Source organism: Camelus bactrianus, chromosome 5 (genome assembly GCF_048773025.1).
Source record: "Camelus bactrianus isolate YW-2024 breed Bactrian camel chromosome 5, ASM4877302v1, whole genome shotgun sequence".
Taxonomy (NCBI): Eukaryota; Metazoa; Chordata; class Mammalia; order Artiodactyla; family Camelidae; genus Camelus; species Camelus bactrianus.
Genome location: NC_133543.1, coordinates 100,802,607 through 100,811,131, shown reverse-complemented (window position 1 = coordinate 100,811,131; position 8,525 = coordinate 100,802,607).

The following is an 8,525-nucleotide window of genomic DNA, read 5'->3' as shown; positions in this document are numbered from 1 at the left end:
AGTGTGAGCACACCTGCCTCCCCCTCTGAGCGCACCTGCCTTGACCACAGCGAATCTCCTAATTTTAAGCACACAACGGGCATTTCATCAGCGTGATCGCAGAGACCTCTCCTGGGAGACAGAAGACGAGCCCGTTACAGAACAGGCCCGGGCCGAGGCGCGTGGTTCTCGCTCCGTCTCCGTAGAAGAGCCTCCTCCTGCCCCGCCTTCCCCCCGCCCTGTGCTCCCCACGCGCTGCTTTGACCGCTTTGACTGTCGCGTGATGCTCTGCGAAGCTGTGCCCCCCTCTGCTCCACATGCTGGCCAACACTCATCCTTCCCGGGTGTCACTCTCCGACCGGCGTGTGAGTGTGCCCCGCAGGGGAGACCCTGGCACGTGCCAGGCTGGGATCCAGGGCACGCAGGGCAGCCAGCACGCTGGCCAGGTTACTGCGTCTATCCCAGGAACATACGGCTACCTTTGGGAAAAAAATGGCAGTCACGCGTTTGGACTTGCCTCCGCCTTTTCTTAGGCTGGTGGTTGACAAACTGTGTTCCTTGGAGCACCCCAGGGAAGCCCACTGGTTGCAGGGGTGGGTTCTCCCTCACCCCCAACACTGGCTCCCTTTACATTAAAGTGCCTCTATCTTTTTAACATACAAGGGATTAGGGGTGGAGGGTCTAGCTCAGTGGTAGAGTGAGTGCTTATCATGCACAAGGTCCCAGTTTCAATCCCCAGTACCTCTGTCTAAAAAAGTAAATAAATAAATGAAAACCTAATTATCTCTCACCCCAAGAAAAGAAATAATAAATAAAGTAGATTAATTAACTTCAAAAACTTAAAAAATTATATGCAAGATTCCCCACTAGATTCACTTCGCTGGCAGGGGGTTGGGGGGCAGAGTTAAGAAGCAAGACCCACCAGTACAAGGCATCAGAAAACTCTAGGTACCTGAACACATCTGAGCCCCTGAGACTCCTGCACTATCACCTGTGGGTCTCATCCGTTTTTATTCTACAGGACTTGCAAGGTGGGGCAAAGGGATGACGAGGGCAGAGGGGGATCGGCGAAGAAGGCCCCCTTGGCTTTCCTTTCTGACACCTGCCTCCGATTCTGTTTTCCTTCCTCCCTCTACTGAGAGTGGAGCATGGCTGACACAACACCAGCTTAGGGGTTGGCACACCCCAGCCCTGTTTCTGTATGGCCTGAGACGTAAGAATATTGTTACATTTTAAATGATATTTTAAAAGTCAAAAGAAGACTATTTTCTAACTCTTGGAAGTTAATAAAATTCAAATTTTGGTGTCTACATGAAGTTTACTAGAACCCACACACATGTCCATTGGTTTGCACGTGGCCACTGGCTATTCCACCCTGAAGAGTTGAGCAGAATTATGACAGAGACCTGAGGCCTGCAAAGCTTAAAATACTTACTGTTGGACCCTTTGCAGAAAGAGTTTGCTCATCCCTGCATATGCTTTAGAGGGTCCTGCCTGGTTTTAGAGGGGTTTCTGGAAGATGTTGCCTGAAAAGCGGACCTTTAGTAGTGACAGGGCTTGGGAAATTCTGAGAAAAAGTCAGCAAGTCCTTAACCTGCACTCTCCTGTTGCTCCCGCTGTCCTGTGGGGGATCTACGAATACATAACGAAGGAGCAGCACCGCGAACACAGAGCCTTTATTTCAGGGCCCACGGGACTGAGTGCCTAGGAATTTTATGGCTGTGCTAACAGTACACACCAGCCTTTGGCTCCTCATTTCTAAATTTCACTGGTTATGTTGTACCAAACAAGTCTTTGAAGCAGTTTGTGTAACGAACAGCTTACTGAGCATCCTGCAAAGCTGGACAGAGCTTGGTGGGCGCCTTGGAAGGAGAGAAATTTGGCACCCATCCAAACCAATATTCACTGACTATTTACCGCACATAGACGTGCACCTGAGCTGTCCCAGGAAGTAAAGAGAAAGGTGCCTCAGGGTAGCCGGCGCCAGCCCTCATCTCTATTCTCCACAGCAGTTCAGCTCTGCCCCAAACCTGCATCACTCACTCAGAAAACCGGAGCTCTGGAGGTAACTGGAGACCACCCTCCCTACCGTGTGGCATGTAACTGTCTTTGGGTTTCTCACCTCAGTCCAGCTGGACTTCTTGGGAAGCTGACTCTGAGATGAAGCTTCATGTGCAAGGCATTTATCTGGGAGGTGATCCAGGAAGCCCCAGAAGGGGTGCTGGGAAGTGAGGTGAGGAAAGGGAGGAAGCCAGTTTAGGCAACAGGGGACCCATCGCCTGTCCCTCTAGAAGACTGCAAGGGGCTCACCCCAAAGCGGTCCTCACCCCCGACAGAGGAGGAAACCAAGGTATTGACCCACCAATTCATTCATTAAGGGCGGATTTCTGAAGCATCAGCTCCTTGACATTTCAAACCTAGTGCATTCAGGTGGTCAAAGAGACCCCTCGGGTTCCCACAGGGAAGATCCCTCTGTGGGTCTGAGGGTGAGGCTAAGCCATGGGAAGAGGTACCAGCTGTGCTCCCCGCATCCTCCTCCACACACTGAGCTCCCCGTGAGGACTCTGACCTGCCTGCGTCCTCCAGCTCCATTCTCTTGCAGGGTGATTTGTGTTCCCGGCTGGCTGCTGCTCAAAGAGGCCAAGCAGCTTCCTCAGCCTCCATCCTTCTCTGGGGCTGTGGGCTGGAGAAGAGAGTCTTGTAACCAGGAAGAGAGGCTGGAGCAGAGGAGGGAGTGGGGACCGAGCCTCAGCTGGTTGTGTGTGTGGGGGTGGGGCTCCCCGGCACAGCCACCATTTCCTGTCACTTGGAGTCAATGACATTCCTCTCCTGAGCTGCTGTTTCCTCACTTGAAAAATGTCAGATGGACCAGAGGACCTGGAGGCCAGCACTTCTCAAGCTGGAATATGCACACAAACCACTTGGAGTCTTATTAAAAATGCAAGTCCTGAGTCAGTAGATCTCAGGTAAGGCCTGAGATTCTAGACTTCCAACAAGTGCCAGGTGGAGCCCTTGGTCCTGTCTGCCGATCTCATGCTGTACATCCGGGCTGCAGTGCACCTGTCCACCAAAACTCTCTGCTTAACCGGGGTGCTGTGGGAGTGGAAACTCACAGGACCATTAGTGGAAATGTTTCTGTTGTTGCTGTTCTAATCCTTGCTTTTAAATTTCTCTCTAAAATACTTTAGACCACAGATCTGTTTTAGGAAGCCTAGTGTGTTTGTAAAAACCAAAGCAGTTTCTAGAAGTTTCTTAGACATGAATGCAATCTCTTTGTCCTTCCGTCAACAAACTAACTTCCCTGGGACTCCAAAGGTCCAGTGTGCTCCATCATTGCCCATCACCTGCCTGGTTATTAGAAGCACAAAGTCACTGCCAGGCTTAGAGGGTAAAATATCCTAAGTGGGGTAAGCTGGGGGATCTAGCCAATTCCTTTCCCCCAGACCTGGAGGAGAACCTCATGGTCTGGCAGCAATTCTGGCCCTGGGGTGGTCACTGCCTCTGCCTTGCCAGCAGACTGGACTGCGGGCTGGCTCGCTCTCTGCCAGACCGCTCTTCCTGGAAGTGGTGATCAGCTGACCAGTCTGTGCTTGCGAGGCCGGTGCTCCAGACCCGTGCACAGCACCTCCAGATGCCTCTCAATTATGCATGAGGAAATAGAGGCTTAAAGCTAGCCTCCAGGCACCCGGAGGTCGATGGCAGAGGTAGCAGGAGGATTAAATGTCTGGTCCAGTGCCCTCTCCAGGGAACCGCCAAGTCTGACCACAAAGAGGACCCACATACACCATCCATTTGATTCACCTTCTGGCTCTGCTAGGGTTACCTCTATGGCTTCAGTGATTTCATTATTACCTTCAGGCCGTGGCTTCCTCATCTATAAATGAAACCACTAAAACACCCATTTCATACAGTGTTATGACTCTGTTTCAAGGAATCAGCCCCACCCACAATCTTATTAGTAACATGTTGCTAATTTAATTTAATTATTTGCAATTACAATGTTTGTTTGTTTGTTTTTAATTGAAGTACAGTCAGTTTACAATGTGTCAATTTCTGGTGTACAGAATAATAATGCATACATATATTTGTTTTCATATTCTTTTTCATTATAGGTTACCACAAGATATTGAATATAGTTCCTGGTGCTGTACAGAAGAAACTCGTTGTTTATCTACTTTATATATAGTAGTTAATATTTGTAAATCTCGAACTCCCAATATATCCTTTTCCACCCCGTTTCCCCCAAGTAACATAAATCAATTACAATGTTAAATGCCCTTTTACATTTGTTCTCTAACCCAAAGTATGTCTAACTGAACTTAGGTTAAATATGCCCTCTGCGATCTTATTTTATTTTTTTAAAGATATATACATTCATAGGTTTTGTTGGGGTTAACATAAAAAGGGGCCAGTCAGCCAGCCAGCACGTGTAGAGCAGCGGTCTGTATAAGGCAGGGCACTAGGCATCTGGGAATCCAGGGTCAGCACAAAGTTGTTTCCTTCTCAGCGCTGTCAGCGTGGCTGGAGGTGAGCAAATACTTACTCATCACAATGAACTCATTTCAAGTGTGTGCTCTAGCAGCCTTGGGGCGACTTCCGCTTGACATCAGGTGTCTGAGCCAGATTTTTTTATTTCCTCTCCCTCAAGTTCATGTGTTTATGACTCTGTAGCACCTGACCTTCCCTTGGACCTTGACCTTCATGAGAAAGATGAGCTGAAGTTCCAGGTTTGAGGAGCAGAATCTGCTCCAGTTATGGCAAATGACAGGGGTGTTTGTTTGTTTTGAAGAGAGGAAGTAAAAATGTTTGCAGAAGAATAGAGCTGAGAAGCCTTGGACGGTAGGTTATTTCAAGGCTCTGTGGGAGGAGATGGGGAGGGTGAGAGACTCAGTGATAGTCAGTCTGGTTTGAAACCTAGAGAGAAAGATAGCATGACCAAAGGGGGAAGTGCACTGCATTTTACGTGTGATTTTTCCTCCTATATGGCGTTCTTTTCTTTCCATGGAACGTCAGTAAATTCTGCATTTCTTGCGCACGTGCTGGACCCAGGTGTGGATTTTTCATTTTGGATGGGGGCGGTGCTGAGACTGCGTCAGGGAGCCAGGGTTCTCCCACAGGTATGGGTGAGTAGGAGGGTAGGAACAGGGGTCCTAATCTTGTATTTTGCTCATGCAGCCTCATCCATCAGTTCTGGGCTTCAGGGCAGAAGCACCCTCTATGGCCAAAATGTTGATCCACACGGGGCTGCCCAGTGCTGACTGGCCAGGATGTGCAGAGGGTCCTGCCAGAGACGAGGTGTGGCAAGGGGCACATTTGCAGCACACTTCTCCATCTTGCCTGGAAAGGAACAGCCTTGTTTCTGTGGGAAATTTTATCATGGTGATGGTGGGGGGATAGGGCGGAAACTAGGCGGAGTCTTGGAAAGGTGATGCCACAGAACTCGTCTTTGTGAAGCTGACTCCTCTTAGCTCTGCCCGAACTCTTACATGGCCTGTCTCTGAGATGCTGCAGCTCCCTGGAGGCCAGAAATGCTTTTAGAGATTCTCTGAGCCAACAAACCTGTCTTCATGACATGCTCTCAGGATCCCAGGGAAGCTGGGAAGGTCCTGCTGGTGGCATCAGATCAACCTAAGGTCCAAAAAACTGGAGGTGGGAGAACCCGAGAGCAGGTTGTTGAGGGTCAGGTTTAGTCTGGAATGTAGTAACCTCATTCCCAATTCGCTTCAGCTGAGCTCATTTCCCACGATCATCTGTCACCAACAAAGCAGGCTGGAATCAGTTTCTGGGTTTCAATATGGGAATCCAGCTTCCCTGCCTCCTCTGTTTTAATGATTGTCCCCCAAACTCTGTTAAAAGGGCAGAGCTCATGTTTGCTTTTCACACATGTTGCTTGAGCTTTGCTCAGAGAATGGTGTGGTTATGTATCCTTGGATGGAGTTGGACTCAAATGGTCCAGGAACTTCCCTAGCGGGCAAGGCTGATGCTTCGGACTGACTTGTGTCACTTCCTCCCAATTTATTTGTTGCAGCCCTAACCCTCAGTGTGACTATTTGTGGATAGGGCTTTTAGGAAGTTTAGGGTTCAATCAGGTCCTAAAGCTGGGGTCCTAATCCAATAGGCCTTATAAAAAGAGGGAGAGAGCTCTCTCTCCATTACGTGAGGATGCAGAGAGCAGGTGGTCACCGGTAAGCCAAGAAAAGAGCTCTTACCAGGACCCAACCGTGCTGGCACCCTGATCTCGGACTTCCAGCCTCTAAAACTGTGAGAAGTAAGTCTCTGTTGTTTAAGCCACGAGGTATTTTGTCGCAGCAGCCCCAGCGGGCTAGTCAAGACAGCTACTGTCTTCCTGGCTTGGCGGCTGCGTTCCTGCCAAGTTCATTACTCTCAGTGACTTAAAGGCGCTGAATACTACTATAACCCGTCTGGAAAGCAATGTGGCAACATGCTGCAAAAACATTTATGTCTTTATTTTGTGATTTCTGAGTATTTTTCGGAAGTAGTTTAACAGGAGGGAAAAATTGTTTACTTTGAAGATGTGCGTCGGCGTAGGAGCTTTCAGGCCATCACATCGGAAGCACCCAGCATGTGGACTGCAGGCGAAAACAGAACAGGGTGTCAATGTGGGCGACAGGGATGTAGGAAGTACATTTTATATTACACGGTTTAAAAAGGACGGATGAGACACTCTGTGCATGTTTTAATTAGAGATGTGAAAAATATGTGTCCATGCAAAGGAAGATCTAGTGAGTCAAGATTGAATGAGTTAACGGAGGGCAGTGGGATGTTAGGGAATTTGAAGAATTTAGACATTTTCTGTTGTTGGCATTTCATTGTTTCCACTGAGAACAAAACAAGGCTTATACTTGTCGGCTCACACCCTCAGCAGTGCCTCTCCCGGCCTGTTTGTTCCCTCTAGGCTGAGTTTCCAGACCCACAAGAGGCCTTTCAAGCCACAGTCCCAGGGGCCCTGTTTTATCATAGAACATCCGCTTGTCACGGGAGCCGCGTCCTCCTCGGCAGTGTAAACTGTCACCGCAGTCCCCGACAGCCCCCTCGTCACCTTTCCATTAACCTCGCACCTGGGCTCACCTCTGGTTAATAGAAAAGCCTCCGTGAAGCCTGGAGCCAAGAGCAACTGCGCTTTTCCACAGCCTCACGTGGGCCGGCTGTGTCTCTCCCTGGGACGTCACATGATTTGCTCTCGATGACAAAGTTCCCTGGAACCAGACCCTTCTCTGAGTCAGAGCTGGATCCTCTTACTGCGTATCTGGTAGCTGGGTTCAGGCGAGGCCCAGCCCGGCGCTTTGATACTGAGACGTCAGGGCTCCCGCTTCCCGCGTGTGCTGGGGCCAAGTTCCATCCCAGCCTCCAAACCCGCCCTGGTCCCTGTGTCTACGTGCCTTGGGCAAATACCGTCCTTTTGGACTTAAATTGAGGTAGGAAGTGATGACCGTTTTCCATTTATACAGACAGCGCCTCTATCAATTTGGGAAACTAATTCCTTTCTAAGATAAATGACCGCAAATAGTTCTAAAAAACTCCACAAAAAGGTCAAAAGAGAAAAATAAAACTATGTCCCACCCGCTAGCCCCACTCGCTGGGGGTAGTTACTAGCGGATTCTCGTGTACCCTTGGGTCTACGCGTGTGTGCACACAAGCAGCGTCTGTATGTGCGTGCTGCACAGCTTAAGCCAAAAGAAAACCAAATTAGGATCACCCCATGCATTGTCCTAGCCTTTCACCTTTCACTTACTTGTGTCTCTTATGGATCTTTACTTACCAGCCCAAAGTTTTCAACGGATGCATGGTGTCTCACCGTGTGACTGCAGCATGAGTTGGACCATTTAATGGACCCTCTGATAGTTATTCAGGCTTGTTTGTTTTGCTGTAATAAATAATGCTGTAAATGACCACTTTATGCACATGACTTTGTGCACATTTGCAAGTTTATTTGTAGGGTAAATTCTTAATGATGGAAATACTGGGTCAAAGGTAACATGCATTTAAAATACGGATTTCTATCGACAAACTGCCTCCAAAGAGGTTGTTCTAGTTTATTCTCCTACTGACAACGTACGAACTCACTAGATTTTCCACACTCTAGCTCATGACACACACAAGCTTTTAAAATTTTGCCGATGATAGTTGAAAAGTGGCTTCTTCCATTATTTAGAGATAGTAGCATCATTATTTAATTTGAATTTCCTTCATCATGAGTGAGGTTAAACATCTCTTCATGCATTTGTTGGCTGTTATATCTTTGGTTCTGTGACATGCCTGGCCCCGGCCCAGGTTTCTGTTGGGCATTAGTCTTTCTCTCATTATTTTATTAAGGAAATTTGCTGTTTATCTTCCTTTGGGTTATAAATCTTTCCTTGATTTTTCATTGTGTGAAATGTTGGTTATGAGATCACTTTTCGTACAGAGAACATTTTTGACTTTCACTTAGTGATCTGAGCAATTTTCTCCTGGTCTCCAGGTTTTTGGGCTGTTTTCAGGCACTCCTCTGCTCCAAGATGATAAAATTTGTGTTTATTTTTTCTAGT